At 37.0% G+C, this 21720-nt stretch overlaps 1 protein-coding gene across 3 annotated transcripts in view; it reads left to right on the forward strand.

The window, feature by feature from the left end:
- The window catches only part of LOC112953324 (alpha-1-antiproteinase F-like), a 71454-nt gene that overhangs the window by 14161 nt on the left and 35573 nt on the right, over positions 1 to 21720 (forward strand). For 2 of the 3 annotated variants that reach the window (XM_026046360.1, XM_026046377.1), the window contains exons 2-3: positions 8063 to 8169; positions 14092 to 14176. The exons of the other annotated variant lie outside the window; for it this stretch is intronic. The gene's annotated coding sequence lies outside the window, so the exon portion shown is untranslated. The remainder of the gene's footprint in view (positions 1 to 8062; positions 8170 to 14091; positions 14177 to 21720) is intronic. 3 annotated transcript variants of the gene reach the window in all.

The raw sequence follows: 21720 nt of genomic DNA on the forward strand, positions 1-21720 counted from the left end.
CTGTATTGAGGTCAATGTTTGAGTGCTTTCCTAAGCCCTTGACTGGGTGTCTGGGTTTTCACCCATGCTGGCTCAGGAATCTGATACAGGGATATGGACCAGTGCATCGTATCACTATCGGTGTATACAAATGATAGCATGTCACTATCATTTGCAATCATTAATTGACAGGATTTGTATGCAGTACAAATGCTGTTTTGTTTAACACAACCACATTTAAGGACAGTTTTCTTCGGTCACACAAGGAATCTGTTTAGGCCACGACCGTATCTTTGATACTTACAGAAATAATTAAAAGTGAGACATGTTTAGAGTAATCCTTCTGTAGTATGTTCTCTGCATCTGGTAATTAGTGATTTTTAAACTTCATGAGATGGAGGTTGCATCTGTGCCAAAAAGTCATGACTGAACTGGTCTTCCATTAAGTTGTCTAATCCTTTTTTAAATCCTTTTGTACTTTCTGTCTCCACAACAATTTATGGCCAAGAATTCTACACTGTAGCTGCATATTGTGTGAAAAAGTATTTCCTTTTGTTCATTTTAAACCTGAAACTCAACAATTACACCGATGTCTGCTAATTCTAAGACAGTAGAAATGGAGAATAATCAATATCTGTTCATATTCTCCATATCATTCATTATTTTAAAGATGTTTATCACGTCTTATCTCGGTTATCTCCTTTCCAAACCTTAGAGTCATAGTCTACTTAATCTCGCCTCAGACAAGAAAACTTTCACATATTAGGTCTTCTTTGTTTAATTTGTACACTTCCTTATTTTGCTGCATCTTTGAGATGAGGACTAATGCTTCGCTAGACTGAAGTTCCACTATGGATTGGTTATGAAGGTATTTTTGTATTTTTTGTATTCTTTTCCCCTTCTTATTCTGCTCCTGTTTGTGTTTTGACTCTTGTTGAGTGAGGCTTTAATGTTTCTAGAGAATATTTTGCAATAGCTTTGCGTCCATCCTTATGAGTGTATAAATAGTTTTCTATCCCCTCTCTAACTTATGTGGCACATACTAACAACTACACTTGTTGCTCAGACATCCACTTTGATAAGACTTTTCTGCGGTCAGTTCCTGCTCTGTGACCCTCTACAACACCAAGTCAACAATCTTGAAGAGATGTCAGCAGAATTTCTTTTGTTGATCTGAATGCCAGTCAAAAATGTGTGTGTGGGCTAGGGGTGTGCATGCGTGTGTACGTATTTACTTGTGGGTGCCCGTGCTGTCTACAGAGGATGAGGCTGAAGTTTCAGGGTTGATATCAAAAGAATTATCTTAGATCAGTGCCAGTACTAATCATGGCTTGCTCTTAATTGTCAATTTTGTAAATACTCACTAGCTTCTTTCCATTCTCTTAGTATTATCCTGTGTATTGAACAACTTCCTCTGGTAAAGGTAGAATGGATAAAACTCTAGATATCTTGTGGTGCTTGGAGCAGATGTTATACGGAGGACAAACAGTCTATAAAAAAGAATGATGTGCCCCGTGTAGACTTCAGAACTTCGTAGCTGGACACAGTGTGGCTATGTTGTTTGGTGAAGAGACAGGCTATAAACTATTTTCTTAGAAGTAGGGAAAAGATCCTTTTTTCCTTCATTTTGTATTTTTACATCATTCATTTTCTCTTTTTAATATGATTTAAGAATATTATTTTGATTTTAAAATGACTATTTTCCAACAACTAAATTGGTGGAAGAAATAGTATTTGCTGTGCTGCCATCTAGTGTTTAAATGTGCTTCTTCAATTTTGAGTTCATTAAGATTTTTTTTCTTTCTATTTTATTTTTATTTATCTTGAAAGGACATTGGATATGCTCAACAGCCTTCCTCCTTTCAGAGCAATTTATTTTGAGTCTTTCTTCACTATCTCTTTCTTTTCTTTCTTTATTGAGCAAAACTTGACTTGTTCATGTACTTAAACAAGGGCTTGATACAGCAAGATAAGTAAGTTACTGCTGCAAGACAGGTTGGAATGTAGCAGAGAGCCTCTGTGTTAGTGCTGTCACCATTGCTCCCTAGAAGTGGGTGTTTCTGGTAAATCCTTAGAAAGACATGACTACAGTCACGGCCATGGTTCCAGTGGCATGGAATGGATGTTCTGACTTGCTGAATTTGATGATGGTGTTATTTTGTGCAAATATTTTCATAACCCTGTGTTCTATTTTAAAAGTAGTTGCATTTTTTTATCTCTATTCTTCAAGTGTTATTTTTCCTGGATAGTCACTTCTGTGTGATGCTCTGAAGCTTCTTCTAGAATCTGACCAACTTTAACTTATAATAAGATTTCATCTGTTTCTTCCTTTGTTAACATTGTTCATTAGCAAAAATAGTTCTTCTGAATTTCTGATATTTTCAAAAAACTATTACAAATATCTCTTATTATTACAACTTCTCTCAGGCTTTTATAGCCCCCCTCTTCAGTTCACTTCAGCCTCTGTTTCGGTTTCATCCAGGTCTTCAGAAATTCTGCTGCAACTTTACTGAATTATAGTACATCACTTACTCCTAGTCTGCTTAATTCACTTTTCAAAATTGGAAATTTCAAAATTGAAACTTTCTTTCATTAGTAAGTTTCTCCTAGGTAAGTTGTAAGTACCCCAATTTTGGTTTGCTGTGCATAACAATAAAACGCACCTATGTCTTGTAATTTTTCTGATAGATGTTGCTGTGCAATGACTTATACTGTGACTGCTGCCTGAGTTAGTGCAAAATTTCTTCAGTAAGAAGAAATAGCTGATCTTTCAGTGGGTTGAGCATCTCCCTGCCACCTAGAGTTGGACTACACAGTAATCTAAAGATAGTCTGGCTCGGCCTGAGTATTCTGGAGGACCTCTGGAGGAGAAGCTTTGCTTGCATGTACTTAGAGGTTCTGTCACACCATCAGGAGGTGGTCCACAGGTAGGAAGAAGCTCAAAGACACTCTTCACAACTGAGAGTGTAGGTAGGTAGCTGGTAGGTAGCGGTAGGTAGCACTCTTTGCAGTCCTAACGGGTTGCTATTTGGAAGAGGCAGTTTTGGTCTGCCATATACTTTTCCCTGTTGTGTGTTTAGGTGTCTACTGACATCCTTTAGTGGGCAAGGAGAGATTCTAAATACGAAAAGAAGTAAGCACAGACATGCCTGATGACATTTTAGAGTATAGCATGTATCATACAATCCACAGTTCAAAATATACACAGTTTCTGAGGTTAAATGGAGTTGCACAGAAGAAATTACAAGACAGATGTATGGCACGTATCATACAGCAGAGTGCAGTGTTAATACAGTTTCCGTTGTGATCTGTTCTGTTTCCAGGCTTTAAATTGTTAGGGTTAAGGATAGGCAAATAGAGTAAGAAAAAAACGAAAAGCAGCCTGATCTGTTTCTTCTCTGTTGAGCCAAACCTCTTGTGATGCCTGTAAATGTGGTACGTAGGCATTTGTGAGCCCCAGCAAATCCTGCTGATCTTTCTCTTTAAAATAGATAATATGTAAGGGTTTAACTGCAGGTTACACCCCTTTGGTCCCCTTTAGAATTGTAAAATCTCAGACTGTGTAGGATTTTTTTTTTCTGTCTCCTTTCTGAGAGGTTGGCAATTTTTGCAGGAAGGAAAGGCAGGATCCTTATGTGTTGCAGGGTTTTATAGTCCCATTGCATTTTTGGGGTTGGCACAGGTTTGGGCATTGCTTTGGAGTGCTGCTGAACTTTCATTGAAGGGCTGTGGAACTAATGAATGAACTGGCGGCTACTAATGGACATCTGTACGTTTTGCTGAAATGAGAAATTGGGCTCGCCGAACACTGTAACATCTTTGGAGGGAGTCAGATTTGACTGCTTTCTTACTCGGAGGTCGTAAAAAGCAGGGGAAAATGCTTCATTTCTAGTGAAAGCTTCAGTCACTTTCTTGCCTTGTCCACTGGTTCGTTCTGATTTGTCTGCTGTACAAGCAGCACACTCCTCCAGGCTTTACTTTGGTGTATGTGCTCCTTATTCATGTAATTATTTGCCCCTAGTAGATGGGATTTCACATTCTTTTTACATGGAAATCTCAAGTGTTCTACGTGGAAATAAAGACTAATTGACAAGATTTGCATCTCTACAATATCTTAAATTTCTCTGCTTACAGGAAAAAATACATTCAGAGGAAGAAGTATCTTTGATATTTTAAAGTAGGAAAAATGAGAAGAGGGAAGTAAAGCACAGAACCATGATCAAACTCTCATCAGTTTCTCTGAGCAGTTGTGCCTTCTGCTTAAGGGATGGACATGGAAAAGTATGACTTAAGTAGAGAATGAATTATATGACTTTAACAGTTTAATAAATGTCATTATTTGCGCATTTAAATTTAAACGGTTAAGCCCTACCTGTACCCTCAGGCTATGACTTTTACTTCAAGTGAAGTTTTCAAATCTAAAGGAAAGGAAACATCTGGGGTATCATCTGGCCAAAAGGTCATATGAGTTGCAATGTAGTAAGTCATGACAATACATCCGATTGTTTTATTACATGTATGAATAATATATATTGCTTTGTCTATGTATTTGCCATTATATTTTTCAAGGTATAATTAAACCACGAATCATGCTGCAGAAATATAAGGATGACTGATTAGTCAGGTAGTCCATATAAAACTGAAAGATACCTGTATTATACCTTAATAATTGTTAGTATATCAAGTAAGATAAATATGAATGTGTCCCTTAATGTCTTTTGCATATTATCTATATTCTGTACTAGGGTTCTATGTAACTGTCATGCCATGGCATAACATTAAAACTGCCTCATCCAATGATGAGGAAATATTCTTTGCAAGGCAGAGGCAGGTTTGCCCATCATCATCTTGGGGAGAGTGAGTGGTATTGAAAGTTAGGACAAGGTTCCTTCTTTTTATTTTATTTTTTTTTCTTATTTAGTGTGTATGTCCACATATCTCATAGATGTCCACACATATTGGTACAGAAGACTGATACTTGTGAATAAGGGCTGATTTTTTATGTATTAGTCAAATTTGTTTCCAACTTTGAGACATGATAGAGTGCAAGATGCCGATGTGAATGAATTTCTGTTGCTGTGGCTTATTCCTGTATGGGGATTTGAAGTAAGCTTGGGAAGTATAAGGCACAGTTTTAGTGTGTGGAGTGTGTGTTACAGAATAGGCCAAAGGAAGCATTTATGGGTGGCTTTTTTTTTTTTTTTTTTTTTTTTTTNTTTTTTTTTTTTTTTTTTTTTTTTTTTGTTCGTTTGTTTTAGGAAAGGACAGTCCCACTGAAGATGTTTATAGCAGTACAAAAAAGACTTGAGGTCTAGACTGTTGGGTACCTGCCCTCCTTTTGAATTGCCTGCTCACTTATCTAGATACATGGCTCTTTGTGAAAGCAGTCAATGCTTCTTGGCCAGTAAAACACATTCTTTGTGGCCAAAAGGCCCACAAAGCTAATTTTATAATTAATGACGATCTGGGTGCTAGAACATCAAAGTGGCAGCGAAACCTTGAAGCAATTACTACTAACACAGCCAGATGAAGACAAGGCTTCCATATTTGAAGACATAATTCATCTTTAAAGCAGTACCATTTCATTATTTTAACTATTATTATTATTATTATTTTTACTATTTGCCTTGAAAGAGAAATGAGGCATTTGGTGCATTTTTGCACTTTTGACAGGAATCTCAGAAAACAACCACATTCAGCCTCTATTTACAAGTTTTGTATAAGTTTGTCAGATCAAGACAGCTAAAGTAAACATGACAAATGTCATTCTGTAGTGCTTAATACCTTTAATCCTTAAAGCAGAAACCAGGAAACCCTCACTCGTGCTGGTATTTGAAACCTGTAAGCAATCTCATGTTTCTAATGCTGATTTTCTTTTTATTCCACAAAGAAAACAGTATCAAGGCCTTTTTCCTGGGATATTACTTGAGGCTATTCAGGGGAAAAAAAAAAAAAAAAAAAACCAGGAAATTTGTCTCTTTACCCTAATAACAGTTCATTTATTGAAAGGAGACTTGTTTTTTTTGTTAAACAGATTTTCTTATGAAAGGGTTAGAAGTGAATAAATGTCAAGTTCAAGCTCATCTGATTTCTTTTGATTTATGTTGACCTTGAAAAAGAAAAGGTCATACTGTTGGCAGGCAATAAGAACTAATCTATTACTAAAGAAGTAATTAAAAGTGAGGCCTTATGTATTTTTGTAATTAGTTGACAGCAATTCCATCCCCATATCATAGAGTTGCTCTAATGAACCTGGTCATTGCATTTAGTTCCAAATGAGAAGTTTACAAGAAGTCAGATGAGAAACCCTGAAATGTGCTCTACTTTCAGATGTGCAGATGAATAGACTGACTGTATTGTAAAGGAAGAAAAACTTGCATAAAAACATGTCAAGATAGTGTGTGCAATTAGGAACATTAAATTCTTTTAATGAATTGGAGTCAATGCTTATTAGTACGTTCAACTGAAAAATGAAGAGATATAATCAGTTAAAAAGTACAACACTTTTGTCAACTGCAACCTTGTGAACTTAACTAGCATGACTTAGGACTGCTCTGATACAAGACATGACAATGTCGACTTCCATGTCACCAAATATTAAAATTAGATTACATTAGATTGCATTACATTAGATCCATTTTTCAAGACATGTGAAGAAGTCTGGATTTTGAATTCAGAGTAATTTTCTGAGTAGATTCAAGGTATGAATATTCCTGTAAGTACTGATTGCTTTGGCTTCAGTCCAGCAAATGCAGTGGCTTCAATGTCTTTAAGAGCAACCTGAAAGGCTGCACTTGAAGCCTTCATCCATACTGTTTACTGATAGGAATCCATGGAATTCAGGCTTCGATAGAATGGGGAAGAGAACACAAAGTTTGTTCTTCTTGAATCCCATATGGTCTTGAGATGACATTAAAAAAGCGACATTGGGAAGGCCAGATGCCCCTGGAACAGGGGAAAAGAAAATCACAGGTGATATATCCCACAGAATGATTCCACCATTGCCTGTCACGAAGAATAGCAGGATTTGTAAGCTGCTGAGCTTGCCTTAAGAACAAAACAGACCGGTGAGACTGGGTCGCAGGAGTCTCTGACCTAGGGTCATCTAGAGTCTCTGACCACCGCCTAGAATTACCTATCAGAGTGTAGCTACAACCTTAAACCATTGCTTAAGTATTTTTATTTTTCTAAGTAAGGGGCTTCTTACATAATGTGCTCTGAAGTTTAAGGCATATGTCAAATATTTTTCCAAATTTGAGAAAAAAATGGCAGGATTGAGTCTTTAGAAGTATTATTTTCTGTAAAAAGAGGCAGTTGGTAGGTGCTACAAGCAGATCATGAAAGTACTCAGCAGTAGGGCTGAAAGATTGCCTATTTTTTTCCAGTGCTACCAGTTGGTCTAATTGACCAACTATTGTGTCTATCAGTCATACACTGTAACAAGGGCATGAATGTAACTGTGAGGACTTTTTTAGCATCACTGTCAAAGCTGGAGTTACCCCTGCAGGTGTTTCAAAGAGCTGACGAGTACTCATGTTGACAGGTTTTCTGCCAAGTTTGAATAAAATACAATTGTAGCTCATTGTCAATTCTGTTCATTATGTTTTTTTTTGTTGTGTGTGATAAAATCTACAGATATATGTGAGATCAGTGTCATTTGCACTGTCATGCAAAAGATATTTCCTGCAAGCTACAAGAGCACAATTCCCTGTCTCAGCATTTGCTTGGGTCTGAAACTACACTGGAACTATTTGTGAATGGTGATTCTGCCTAACAGATGGTAGTATATAAAGGCGGCTGAGAGACCATGTATAAGCATCATGTGTTTGTGGGAGCATGAGTTGTAGCCAGAAATGTCTATAAAGAATCTGCCCTAAGCTTTCTGGTCTAAGATTAAGCAGACATGTCATTTCTAATCTAGTTTTGGGATAAATTTCTAAAGAATTAAAAAAAGAATGTTTCTGCAGCTGTTTGAGAGGGGGAAAAAAAAAGCTAAAGAATAATTCAGCAGTGTGGATCAGGGAACTTGAATAGGTTTTTCTTTTTTTTTCCTCCCCTAAAACTACATATTTGTATTTCCTAGTCAGACCTCTGGACCCCAGCCAGCTTTCTGCTGAGCTGGTTGGCAGGACACAGGAGTTGGATATGCAAGAGTCTGAACAATCTGCTGCTTTCCATGGCCTCCCCCAGGTATGGTGTTTCTGATGCACAAAGCCATTAGTGACCAGTTTACAGAAAACATAGCGTTTTGTTTCATAGTTTTTATTTGTTGTTCCATTTCCTGTCTCATTCCTAGTTAACCTCTGCTCTTGCTAGTTCAGACATAGTATCAAAGTGGATTTGGAAATGAACTTCATATGGATGAGAATGAATTGTAAATTTTACATGCTATATCCAATATCACATAAAAAAATCTTATAATTATTTTTTAACAAGCAGAATGTTCTTATTAATCTACTAAGTTTTAATAACAGAACATTTTCCCCCTCCCTCTTCCAATATATTTTTCCATAGGAATCATCCTCAGAAATAATCACGAGCTCAATGTTTAGTCACATAGTCTTCTAGGCACTGTCTTTTCATAGCAAGGATAAAGCCTGTAATGGATTAGGGAACTCATGTTTTGTTCCTTACTTGAAGTGCTTTCCTGAGATAAATACATGTCAGCAGCTGGATGACTATTTGCAGTGCCAGAAAATCATCTTGAGTTAGATGGAAGGGAACGTTTTGAGAGGTGCCACGATGGGAGGAGATATGCAGAGGGAAGCTCTCAGAATATGACCGGAAGCTAGAGCAACTACACTTAACAAGTAGAATTGTCTTCAGGTATTCCTTTTTTGTAGTGATGAAGGAAGTTTGTTTGTAAGTTGGTGTTACAGCTTTATGAATCTCTGTTTACTTTAGAGATTGCTTAAGGCCTGAAGCAGGTTGTGTAATGTTCTGTCCACACAGTTTTGTTAGTGTTATGCTACAGAATTGTTACTAGCTGCAGAAACACCTAACTGCTTTTTCATCAGACTAATTTCAATTTCATCATCCTTCTACAGGAAACAGTTCCCAAATGTCATTAGTCATTGCATGAAGAAGTATTTCTTTTTGTGGTGTTTGAATTACTGAGATTTCAAGGATTATTTAAAATATTTGTATATTTTATTGAAATATTTTTTCTTATGTTACAAAACATGATACAAAATCCCTGGGAATATTTTGTTTTATCATGTTTTCTCTTATTCTGCTTTCAAAGACAGAAATTCCTAATCTTTTCTAACTCTTTTTGTAGCAATTTTTTTCTAGGCCTGTGCTCATATTCTTTACCTTTTGAATTTGTGATTTCTTATTTCTTTTAAAAGTCTGTGCCTCTTTGTCCCTTTCTTTCACTGTTTGTTATTGTGCAGGACCCATTGAGACAGAAACTCAATATATTTTAGATGAGACTTTGCTTCATTTTCCTATCAAGATTGTGTATTTGTCTCATTTCATCTACATCCTAGTTACTGATCTGCAATGTCTTACGAGAACTGTGTGCAGTGAACCAAAGCCCCTTTCTCAAAGAGTTACTTTGAATTTAGAACTTTGTATGTACAAAATAATCAAATGTGAAGAATTTATATTTTTCTTTCAGAGAATATTACATGTACACATTAAAATAGAAATAGTTTTATTTCATATTGTCAGACAGTTGAGCATTTTCAAGGTAAAAGAAAAGGACCTTGAATTTTGCCATCGACCAACAAAATTGGAGAGAGGAGAGGATGGATGTGATGTTTTATAGTGGCTTATGAAGTTCATAAAATATATTGTAACACTTTGTATAGTTAGAGCTTAAAAAAAAATAGTGTCGTACTAAATATACAGGACAGGAAAGAAAGTGAGCTTATGTGACTTTCAAAGCGTGGGCTGTAATGGTGAGCTCGTTGCTTGTCACTATTTATTGCTGGATGTCTTCTATTAGAAGACTATTCATTTTAAGATTACCTGAGCTACTGTAGTCTTTCTTGGATGAGGCAGTAGTATATTGCATTAAGCTGTACAGAAGCCTTTGTACTTTTATAGGAAAAGATGACTGTAAGGATGATGGAGCACTGGAACAGGTTGCCTGGAGAGGTTGTGGAGTCTCCTTCTTTGGAGATATTCAAAACTTGCCTGGACACGATCCTGTGCAATATGATCTAGGTGACCCTGCCTGTGCAGGGATATTGGACTAGATAATTGCCAACGGTCCCTTCCAACTTCACTCATTCTGTGCTTCTGAGATCTTCCTTACCACTAAAATAGCATTTACTGTAATTGATCTTTAAACCAGTTTGTTTTCTGTCTAGGATGTAATTCAATTAGATGAGTCTGGAGGTGGTCTAGAACTAACTTTCTTAAGGTTTGGGCTACTGTATCACGGGATGTATTTTTGGTGTATTGCTTTGACTGCTGTATGTTTGAAGGCTGAAGGAAGATATGACTAACACTACTTATTCTTGGCTCTGCTTTTTTAAATGAGAAAAGACATGGATTAGATTCATGGTTCTTGCATCACAACAGCTTTATAGTGCTATATGCAACTGTATAGGAAGCTGTGGCTCTTTAGATTCATTAGATTCATGTCTGGTCAGTGCCATGGACAGAATACTTAACAACTTCACTAGAGTCTACTGAGAAATTTTCTTTGGCTTGTGATACAGAACAAATTAAACACATTGAAAAATGCATTTTATTTTATTGCATCCATTTTGGCTCTCATTTTCTGTCATTAGCATTTGAATATATACCTTTGTCTTCTGCTGTCATGCATGTATATGTGTGATGAAGAAGAAGGGAACATTTATTAGCCAGTTTGTCATGGCTAATATACAATACTAATGATTTACCAAATCACTGAATCCTTTTTCAGAGTCCAAATTTAAAATAGGACCTCCTGTGGCTTCTTCTCACCTAATATTTACATAGTTTGATGGTCTCCATTTTAATGTTTAAAGGCCTGAGAAAGACTAAGAAGTAGCTGTGGCAAAATAAATCAGATTTGAAAGGCTTCAAGGGTTGGACTAGAAATGACTTATGAATGTAAGAGGGGGAAAATCCACTTTGGGCTTTGGTATCTGGCTTTTATAATACATGTGTTAAATCCTCTCAGAATGAGAGATACCTAAGGAATATCCCCATTAAACTACCATTATCTCATCTCTAGATTTTTTTATTATTATTATTTTATGGTTGTCTGTAATTTAATGTGAGTTTATGTTAAATTTGTTTTTGACTAAATTAATAAAATATTGTTTATCTTATGGAAGGGGCCTGTCTTTTTAAATGTGATTTTTGTGGAGAAGAGAGAGAGTCTGTTGGGAGATGTCTTGTCCTGCCTGTGTGGGATGGGGAATAGACTGGTTAGTACGAGGCTTGAATTGTCATCTAGCTGGATCTCAGGGATGCAAGTTACAGTAGGTGATTAGTTGCTAATGAGTCAAATGTTGTTTGCTGGTGGAAGATCTTCCATTGATCATCATCAATTTTATTTCATATCTGTTTCTCTTTTGAACTTGTTTCCCTTTCTAATCTTCCTTTTCTGACTTATTCATGAAGTAAATTATCTCAATTTTTCTGGGCTTTCTATCTAACTCAATTTGCTAATACCTTGTCTTTGGCATAGCATTTATCCCTTTAGATGTTATCTCACCGTTTACTGTTGACTGTAAATAAACTATCATCTCTTCTAGTTAATGGCTGAGATCTTCTATTGCCTTTAAGTAGCACATATGAAATAACTCAACAAAAGTGCACCTGCTTGAAACTATTTGTTTCAAATTGCAATTGCTTCATCTCAGAAGTGAGAGCATTTCTCACTAGAAGGCGGTTGGTTATTGTTGTGAATGTCTCATTAGAAATTAATTCCTGCTTCACCCTAAATAACTAGTACTTTATAATGATTTTGCAAGACTATGTGAAGAAATGAGAGTCAGGGCAGGTAGACTGGGGAGGTGCCTAATTGGAAATACATCAGTGGGACTTCAAGGAGCTTGCTGTTGTGTAAAGGAACCATATGTTTGAATACTTTGGCTCAGTTCCAAAACTATTACAATACAGCAATGGACAAACATTGAAATTTCAGTATCATGCAATATATTTGCTTGGAAGCTGTTAAGATAAATTAAAACTGATTTTGAATCATTCTTGATTGCACGTGTATCTATCTTCTCATTGTAACCACTCTTTGGTGAAGTTGTGGACAAGTTACTTCTCTGACTGAAAATTAAGAAGTGTTTTCAACCAGATCAGCTAACCTGATGTTCAGCAAAGTGGAATGAGTTGAAGTGAGGTATCTGACAGAGCTGCTACAGAAACTACAGAAAGGGATGGACCTGTCTCTTTTTCAATTTGCATAACACACTTGCTAAGCGAAAAGAAACACCCGTTTGATTGTCTGTTTTATGAGGGTGATTTAATTGTAGAGTTTCTCTGAAGGATTTAGGATGTTTTGATAACATTAATATTGCAATTTTTAAATCATCCTCTTTGTTTTCATGAGAGGTGCATTTCTTACCATATTTGTTCTGCTACAGGTAATTACTTACATGTCTCCTTTCATAAATCTCAATTCTTTACATTTGTAGTAAAACATAAAAAAGTAAATTCCATTACTTTTGTTTAATAAAGCTGTTTCCTGGGGTAGCATTGTTATTTCAAGTAACAGTGAGACTGAGAGTTTTTGTGAGATACTGCCTCAAATCATCACGTAACAATTGGGAGCCAGCCCGTCACTGTTTCTTACTTTTCCTATTGTGCCAAGATTAAATTGTTACCTGTCCCAGACAGAAAATGTATGCCAGTTTATGTCAGTTAAAGTGTCCCACTGCTGGAATCAGTTGTACTGCAAACAAGCATTTAACCAAAGGGGCCTAAGTGTTAAGTATGGTATGGAGTGTCAGAGTATGGAGTATGGAGTATTATGTTATAATACTGTTATGTTATAATACTGTTTTTTCATCTTTCAATGACAAAACTGTGAGCTCTATGGGATGCTTTAAAGATGAAGAATGTAGTTGTCACCAGTCACCTTTCCTATTTTAAAGATTTAAGGAATGTAATGATTTTTTTTTCCTCTAAGCTTCATTCTTGTGCTTTAAAATTTTTCTAGCTTGGACAAAGGGAAAGGCATAAGCAGAAAGTTAAGCCCTATTAGTATGAATAGCTTTAAAGCAGGGATGTAAATGTAGTGCCAAGAGGTGTCTTTCCTTGATTTTTGTAATTCAGCCATAGGAGTGCTTATGGAAAATCCCCTGGGTTGGGTCTGGAAAACGTTACTCTCTATTCTTCAGCCAGGCAATTAAGTCACCCTAGAAACCCCCAGATGACAGCAGTGTGCTTAACAGAATGCAAAATGCATTTCATAGACCTGGTTATTTTAATCCAGAGCAAGGTCATCAATGTGAATCTTTCCCCCTCATACAAAGATGATCATAAGTCATTGCACTGCAAAAAGCCTTTGCCATTTGTAGTTTTATTCAAATTCAGTTTCTTGTACATCTGTCCTCCTTCATACCAAACACTACAACAAAAATATTTTATTGGTAATATCTGCTCAGTTAGAAAAAGAAAAGCCTAGAAAAAATATGAGCCTGTTTTCATATCTGTTTTCTGACCCTCAGCAAGGTTAGCAAAGCATGTGAATTATTAGGCACTTGCTAGAACTAAAGCATCTTCTGGTATCCATTTAGCATCTCAATTCATGATAATCATTTGAAATAACTGGTAATAGAAATCAGCTGGAATGAAACTAGTAATTAATGATGTCTAAGTTTAAAGCTAAGAACTCCCTTAATCATGATTATTTTGATGATCTTTAAGTGAGAACACCAGTAAAGATGAATTACAATAATTTCATTATGTGGAAATATTGCAATATACTTGGATGTGTGCTTTTGTATAGTTCCTGGAATTTTTGCTAGGAGTCTCTTTTTTAAGAGTGTCCAATTTCTGACTGAGGCCACAGCATTCTTTGTGCATATAGTCAAGGGAACTAGTAAAGAACATTCAGAACTCTTTTGAGATGATTTCCAGTACCTTTAAATCTATTCTAAAGCTTTTCTTTTTTTTCTTTTTTTTTTTTTTTTTCCTTCTTTTCAAAAGGTAAAAGAAACTTCAGCTTTTTCCAACAGGAAGAGGGTAGCTGAGATCTGGAAGTCATGTCTGGAACATTCTGCAAGGAAAATAGGTACTACTAATTGAATGTCATGAATGAATAATTTGTTTTGGAGAAGGGTTTTGGAGATTGATGTTCTTAAGATGTGAACCTGAAACGACTGTTTCCTCTTAGTAATAGTGGAAGTTGTTCTGTCTAGGCAGAGAAATTACACAATTCTAGTCATCTCGTGTGGAAAAGATCATGACAAGTGTACAAAATGGAGTATCCTGTTATATTTTTAATTTGCTTTGCTTATGGGGCAGGCCAAAAAATTTTTCCTGTAAAATTAATTCAGAAATGTTACATATAGATCCCATATAGGTGATCTTTGTTCCATATTTTTTCCCAGTCATCTACTTTTCAGTCTTGTGTTCTTCAGTTTACATGATCTTTTTCACTTCATGTATCTTAATGTGCCCTTGTGGCCAAGAAGGCCAATGGGATCCTGGCCTGCATCAGAAATGTTGCCAGCAGGGGATCCTGCCCCTCTACTCGGCTCTAGTGAGGCTCCACCTGGAGTATTGGGTGTAGTTCTGGGCTCCCCAGTATAAGAGGGACATAGAACTTCTAGAGAGGGTGCAGCGGAGAGCGACAAAGATGATGAAGGGAATGGAGCATCTATTTTCTGAGGAAAGACCAAATGAGCTAGGCCTGTTTAGCCTGGAGACTAAGAGGAGATCTGATCAATATATTTAAAAACTGAGGGGAGAATGTAGTGAGGATGGGGCCAAATTCTTCTTGGTGGTGGCCAGCAATAGGACAAGGGGTAATGAGAGAAAATTGAAACACAGAAAGTTCTATCTGCATCTGAGGAAGAACTTCTTTACAGTGAGGGTGACAGAGCCCTGAAACGGACTGCTCAGAGAGGCTGTGGAATCTCCTTCTCTGGAGGTCTTCACAACCCACCTGGATTCCACATTGTGCCACATACTCTAGGCATCCCTGCCTGAGCAGGGGGATTGCACTAAATGATCTCTAGAGGTCTCTTCCAACCTCAACCATTTTGTGATCTTAAGGATTTTAGGACTATAGGACTAAGTTACAGGTTTTCTTCATTTTTTAAGTCAAATTTTTGTGCTGTATCTTTGGAAAGTATTTGAACTATGCTGATTTCCACACGTATTAGGAAATATGAAGAGAGCAGTTGATATAGGAACATGAAACATGCTACATCAACTTTGGAGACAGTTCTCTCACATACTAATAAATGACTATTTGATATTGTCTTGGTATTGGTTATCTCAAACTATTGTACAGCTCAGGAGCTTATAGATCAGTGAAAGAGCGAGCTTAAAGCTGTCTAGAATTATTTTTGTATCTTAATCTCAAAGAATTAACAGAAATAACATTTCTCAGCCCATGGTCCCATGGTTGGAACCTGCCTTGTCATCTACCCTTTGGCATCTATTTTGCTAAGAATGAGTCTTTGGTCTCAGAATATTGACTGTACCCACATCTCAAAGCAAGTTTATGCGTGTGAAAGCCTACAATGACCAGAGTTTCCAAGATATCAGTTGATGTCCTTTCCAGGTACTGATAGAGAGGATGCCCTGATCGTGTGTAAGAATAATTGCATGTCCTTATCACTATTTGGGCATTCCGGTTGAAACATATACTGTAGTTTTCCAAGAAGGAGGAGGATTGGGACTTAGGTATTGCTATGTCAGCTACAGTAGGTATTGCTATGTCAGCTTCAGTTCTTTACGTTCGTTGTGTATTTCTCAGCTTCCTTGGGTGTTACCCTGGCAGTGGTTAAGCACAGACAAGGTGTGTGTAGGTGAAATGCGGTACTGCTCCTAGTTTGAATACACTCACCATTAGAAGTGTGAGTGCAAACTGACTGCACTCAACGAGGGATGTGCAGTATAGCTAGTGTCTTGCTCCCTGGGTGTCACTTTCAAACTGATATACCAACATCAGTTGTGCAAGATTTTTTTTCAGTGACAGTATGTGGTGCTCTGGCAAATTCCCACTAATGATCTTGTTGGCAGCTACTAAGTAGTCTCTGGCTCTCTAATTCAGGAAAGCTTCTGATGGTCTTCTGATCTATATATTTCTCTGGAAGCAATTTCTTTTTATCTATCATTTGGTTCTGCAAATACACAATTGCTTTGTATTTATCTATTTGGTTCCAAATTCTGTATAAGTCTCTGAGTGCACACAGGTCCATTTTGCAGATGAAAAAAAAAATCATATGCCACAATTCCATGCTGTTACTTCTTTGATCTTCTATCATCCACTCATATAACATCTTTTATTTTTTGTTCATCCAAATATGAGAGCTCTGTATTCTCTGGAATCAATCTCTCTATGCTCCTTTCTTCCTCATTTAGGACATTTGAAAATGTTGAGCTACATTCTGGCTACTTTGGGGTACTGGTTTAAAGCCTCACTATTGTCCTTCCCCTTTTCCTGTGCTTCCAAAATATCAAACTAGATGTTCCTGTGATTTATAGGGCTAGGAGGAGTGGATCAGGGCATGCCAAGAGATACTCTTTCTCTCTGGAGAGTGGTAACAGGATCAAGCCTTGTAGTATGCACCTGTTTAGCAAGATGTGAGTTGCTGCATTTGGATATCCTTTTTCAGGAGACAATGTGTCCTCCCCTTCTTGGCACAGGCAGTGCAAACACAAAACTAACTGCCCTTCTCTCAAGTGCTGATATTTATACAGATCTGTTGGCAGCCACTGCTCCGCATGGTGCTTATATCTGCCATTACAAAAACAATTTCTGTGTGGCCATCTGCTCCTTAAGAACACATGTGATTAAACCCCCAAAACTTGTAACTGAATGGAAATAATTTTAAGTTATATGTAGGGAAAGATGGGAATGTCATGAAGGCCTAAAATCTGTATTAGGCATAAGTTTCTGATTGCTGGAATAAATTTATCTTGGTCCAGAACACAGTTCCCTCTCTTTTCCAGTATTTGACTTTTAGGAATGAAGTGAATGAAGAGAAATTTTACATAGTCTGTATTTACCATTGCATATTGACAAACACTGTCATCAAAAACCTTCTATATTGTTATATTTTCTGTTCTGGATATTTTCTATTCCAATTCTGCAGCCATTGTACCAAAAAGTCTCCCACAAAGCATAAAGAGGTCTTAAGTGCTGAGAAGGGAACTCCCTCCAAATACAGTTTCAGGGCTAACCTTTGGACCAGAGTCGGTTGAGTTATTCTTCCCTAAGTTCTCTGAAGTGGCTGTGGCCACTTCTGAAGTGCCAAGTGGCTTCTTGGTTGAAGCTGAGAGTGGAATTTGGACTCAGATTCCCGCTGAGTGTTGTCAGATTTAGCATGTCAATAGCAAGAGATGGAATTCCTTCTATATTTTCTCTGTTTTGTCTACAGAGGAAAAAGGGATCACGTGTTCTCAAATTGGGAGAACATACAGGAGAAAATGGATATAAAACCAGAACTTTCTTTGAAATCTAGTGTTTAGTAGAAATTACTGCATATCTCAGACTTCATATTTAGTGAAGTCATGCAATGCCATCCCAACGTTTTTACAGTTCATATATTCCTGCTGTTGACTTTCCACCTGCACATAACAGAAATAGTGATGTCCATCAGCTTTTTTGAATTTCAGACATGCTACAGCCAAAAAGCAGATCTTTCATCAATCACTGAATAACTACAGTCCTTAGCAAGTCACTGGGTAAAGTGATACAGTTTAATGTGATGCTGTCATTAAAATCCCTGTATTTATAGCAGTTGGTCTCCCAAAGAAAATTTAGGTTGTCATTTTCTTTCTCCCTCTGCTACCTCCTTTTTCCTTCCCTGCATCACGTTATCAGTATTAGCACTCAAGTAGGTTTATTCAAATTGAGTGTACTTTGGTGAAATCCTGGGCTTCTTATGAGGCAGCAGAAGCGTAGGCTATTAAGATTTGTCCCGTGGTGAAATAAGCTGAAGAGAATCTAGTCATCAAGCTTCCAGCTGTATCTGCTTTTGCAGCCTGTCTAGACAAGAGTGCTGTGTGTGCTTGTGTGCTTTGAACTGGTGATTGCAAACACTGTGCAGATCCTGTGGCTGCAGCTCAGCACACCACTCTAAATAGCACACTGCGGGACAAATGCCTTATACTTTGGTGCTGACTGAACATTATGTAAATCTGCAGTCATTGCATAAAAAAAACCCAGCACTTTCTCTAGGTAATTAGGAATCTTTTTAACAATTTTCTTCCCCCACCAAACTGATGCTTTTCATATATTTGGCTGGATATCAGCAATGCCTGCCAAGACAGATTACTGGAAATTAATTATTTGGAGTTTGATCCTAAAATTTTGACACACTTATTCAGTAATTCTGTTGAAACCAATGGGATTGATTGACTCAGTATAATTTGAAGTGAGGTCCTTGCTTTGTAAACTTCTGTTGTTCCATGTGATGAAGAGCTTCATCACTTCTTCAAACTTTAGATTTAAATCATGGCCTGAGAACATTCAAGGGCATAGAATTTCATACTCTCAGGTCCATATTAAAAAACAGTAATGAACAGCAAGAAAACCTCTTATTGACTTAATCTTTTGATTTCTAGTCACATACAATTGCTGTTTCACATATGCACAGACCAGCTGCTTTTGTGTACTTCGAAGTACAGATAGTACCAGTTAATTGGAATGAGTACAAGGAAATTTTAACACATATCTGTGGAGCTGTTATGTACAGCGGATTTACCCCTCTCCATGAAGGAAGCTTCTGATTCAGACTAGCTTAAGTAACTGTTTACACGTGAAGCTATCTCCAAAATACCTTGTTTCCATTAAGAGCAATAACATTTGGTAATAGATGTTTTGGGAATCCCTAAATGCAATTCTATGTACACTGCACTCAGTCACAGCACCATTTGTTTTTCTGAAGCAATAAGAATGTGTATGTACTCTACTACTAACATGGCAAGCTGTAAAGTGAGAATCAAATGTTCCTGTGATCATAGTGTGGGAGTGCAACTAATGGTTTAAGTATATATTAATTAGTAGTTATCTTGGCTTAAATTAAAATTTTTATCTTCAAAATGTAATGAAGTCACAGCTCTGTGTTTCTTTTATTGATCTTGCTAACAGAAACTGCACATATCCAAGCATCCCTAGCACAACCCATTTTGGAAAAGGCGATCCTCATTACTGTAAGAGTAAAGACAATCACCTGATGTCAGCAACCTCTAAGAGGCTAAAGAAAAATGAAATGAAATTGACAGTAGTAGGATAGTGTTGCACATTAATCTTACAAAATCCAATATGAAAATTATAGCGGAATGCTAGAAATATTTTTCAGATTTTCATTCCAAAATGTGTATTTACTAAAAAGAATGGTATACAATTTCTGAAGTATGCAAAAGCGGAGAATCTGTGATGAGGCGAGTGTGAAAAGATTCAGAATTTAATGGTGGAAATCAGACATCTTATTCCTGAAATTCTGCATGTGTTTAAGGAAGTAGCATAAATCCTATAACTCATATGAGAAAGGCCAGAATCTTAACCGTATGGCCTACTAGGCTCTTGTGTAGACATATTCATGTGCGTTAAACTTTGCCCAGGCTGCAATTTTCCCTGACTTTCTCCAGCATTTTTATTCTGTTTGGGGGGATGAAGATAGAAACCTAAATGAAGGTGGAGTGGTCTTGTTTTTGTTTTAAGATTCTGTACATTCTTTACAGAAGCATGTCTCTCTGATAGCATTTAAAAAATATCTACGATTCATATTAGTACCATCTAAAGTAGTAGTCAGTCATCCAAACAGGTAATATTAGGCCATGATTTCCTGAGGAGACATCTGAAGAAACAGTCCTATAGTAGAATTTTTTACCTGTAGATTCATGTAGACATGTAGATAATAGTATATCCTAATGTGGAAAGCTTACATCTTACAGCCTGCTTCAGAACATATTGTATATATTCAACAGCTATATGTAATGATCTGTTGTACATCTGCATTAATGGAGGAGAATAGGCAGAGTTACAGAACTTTTTTGAAAACCTGTTCAGGAGTACTCTTACAACCTGGTTGTTGCTGATGTTCTGCTTCCCAAGGGTACCTCTTTTGCAGAATCTGAAGGGCTCGTAGTAAAAATGCAGCAAGAAGGAATGCTGAAGTTTTAAAGTTTTTGCATTTCATGGAATGGAGGGAGGAATTAGCTGATCAGAAAGATGCATCTGTGCTGTTTCTTAGAAGTGTTATAGCTCAAATTCTCTAGTAGTTTCCCACTGAGCTCAATGAGACTCTGTGGTGCTACTTAGAGTCATGTGGTCCTACTCAGATAAGCAGTAAGTCCACCTACTTATATGACAGAAAATTATTGGCAGAGGACCTCCTCATGAGCCCTTTTTATATAACCCTTCCTGGTTCCCAAGTTATTCCATTCTCTATGGAATAGACACACTAGGAGAACATTTTTTTTGAGACGCCTGATAGATTGTTCTTCAAATATTTTCTGGTTGTCAAATAGGATCCAGCCAGGCAAAGTGATTCCAAAGAGCAAATCTTTCCAGAAAGGGGAGGATCAGCTAACTAAGGTCCTGACTTTTTTTCTATGTTTTCAGAACTAAATACATTTCACTTAGATATCTGACTAAAATAGTTAAAGAACTTTGACGTTTTCCTACGTCAGAAAAGCAAAATGAAACGCTTCTCAGAGGATCCTCATAAAACCCCTTTGCAATGTACTTAATCCTAAGCAGCAGGAAGTGCAGAATTCCAACAAGGTGCCTGGGAAGTTACACACATTGTGTTTTCTCTGCTCTTTATACACTTGTTCACAGGCATGCACGTTTTCACATTGCTTCCTGAGCACTACATTTTATTTTGCTCATACTGTCTCTGCAGCTGCTGGACAAGATGAAATGACAATCAGAGAAAGAAATGCAGAGAACTGTTCTTAACAGTATAAGCTGATAATATTTACTTTACAAATTAATTGTCATTGGGGACTTAGATGCTGAGTGCTCACTTTAGGACACTTACGTAGGAGTTTTTGTGCTTTTAGGGCTTAATAAGGTAGAGAGCTTAGCGAAAGTAGATTATATAGTATAGCATGGTGCTCGGAAGATCTCGCGATGCCCTAAGCTCTATGCCCTATGCTATACTATATCATCTACTTTCGCTAAGCTCTCTACCTTATTAAGCCCTAAAAGCACAAAAACTCCTACACACTTAGGTCTTTTTTTTTTTTTTTCTTGGTATTATTTGCAGGCTCTGCATTTTTAAAGAGCAACCCATTGGTGCTTAACAGCAGCTACCAACCTCTGTAGATACTGGGTCATATCTTTCATTCATTAGCCATTTTAATGTCTCATATGTCCCAAATTAAAGACAGCATAAGGACCTTTAGAAAAAAATTATTTTCTTTTACTAAGTTACTGACATTTCAAATTATAGTGACTTCCCCAACCCCATTTTTTATGTTGTGGTGATTTTGCTAAACATGACAAATGATTACATCGTGGTTGATCCTTTGGCTACTGTGCTTAAAAATGGTTGGTTTTGCTTAATTCACCTTTAATTCACCAGTTGCCTGCAGCCTACAAATATGCAAGCTGTGTTCAAAAGCTTTAGAACGCAGATCTGACGAATG

This window comes from Nothoprocta perdicaria, unplaced genomic scaffold (assembly GCF_003342845.1).
Source record: "Nothoprocta perdicaria isolate Ctin4 unplaced genomic scaffold, notPer1 scaffold_108, whole genome shotgun sequence".
Taxonomy (NCBI): Eukaryota; Metazoa; Chordata; class Aves; order Tinamiformes; family Tinamidae; genus Nothoprocta; species Nothoprocta perdicaria.